This window comes from Penaeus chinensis, chromosome 1, assembly GCF_019202785.1.
Source record: "Penaeus chinensis breed Huanghai No. 1 chromosome 1, ASM1920278v2, whole genome shotgun sequence".
NCBI classification, from domain to species: Eukaryota; Metazoa; Arthropoda; class Malacostraca; order Decapoda; family Penaeidae; genus Penaeus; species Penaeus chinensis.
Window position 1 is genome coordinate 27,069,912 of NC_061819.1, and position 1,592 is coordinate 27,071,503.

The following is a 1,592-nucleotide window of genomic DNA, read 5'->3' on the forward strand; positions in this document are numbered from 1 at the left end:
AATCATCGTAAATATAAGTAGATATACTACATGCATACATATGTACATACATATATATACATACATACATATATGCATGCATGAACACACACACACACATATACATACATACATAAATACATACATACATTCATACATTCATACATACATACATACATACATACATACATACATACATACATACATACATACATACATACATACATACCTACATACATACATACATACATATATACATACATACGTACGTGCGTACGTACGTACATATATGCATGCATGCATGTTTGTATGCATGTGTGTGCCAATGTATGTATCAGAGGAGCACGTCACAATCCCTTCTTGAGGGAAATCAATTACAATTATCCAGAACAGGTTGATTGCGATCACAATTATGGTACCTTAAAAATGCCAGAACCGATTATCCTGATTACAGATCCTGAAATTCTTTAGCGTCTCTAAAATGAGCAGAACTTGAGTCGGCGTGTGATGATTATGTAATCGTAATTGTAATAAGTTTTGCTGATAATTTTATTACGATTATGACTGAAACCCATTGCGAATTGTAGGAGTGGAATTATAATGGGAATAATAAACGGCGCATGCACACGCACGCACACACACACACACACACACACACACACACACACACACACACACACACACACACACACAATATATAAATATATATATATATATATATATATATATAAACATATATAGACAGATAGATAAATTGGCAGACACCCTATACAGTAAGCATATGGATATGCACAGTCCGTTTAACTATCCAACCATAAATCGATATGATTGACAGACAGATGTAATACTACAGCACTGACCATCACCCTCTCCCATACCCGATAAACCGTTTCCTATGGTGCAACGTCTGCCTCTCAGCTTCCCCGCTTCACCTTCGTAGTGAGCGAGCGAGGAGGGCGAGAGTGAAAGCAGCTGGGAACCAATAACTGCAATATAAAACCTTTGATGAACCTTGAATCCCTATTTACTCCACAACGCAACCGGAATGTAACTATGGGAGGTGATAAATACTTTGACTGATTGTGCTTTGCAATTGCTAGTAATAGACTAAATGTGGCAATTGAAAGTTATGGAATGTTTGTGGAAATTGATGACAATTGCTAGAGTATGATCGGTTGTGATAATTGATAGTTAAAGATTATGAACATTTATAGTTCATGATTGTTTGTAACACTTTATTGTTATATAATATAGTTTAAAAAATTGTGGCAATTGATTGTTTATGAATGTTTGTGGCATTATTGATAGTTCAAGATTGTTTGTGACAAATGATAACTTTAAATTGCTTGGAACAATTGATAATTCAAGATAGTTTGTGGCCATTGGTTGTTAAAGATAGTGTTGGCAATAAATTGATAGTAAAGTGTTTTGGGCGGTGGAAAAGTTCTGACGGTGTTCATAATGGTTTGTAGATTTTTATTCCAACACTGGTCTTTTGTTTTGCATCCTGGAGATTGTCTGCAAATGCATAAATAAACAAATCTATAACATAGAACAAATCTAGAAATACGAATGATAAATATAGAAAATCAAAATTAAAAATAGTAAAAGTG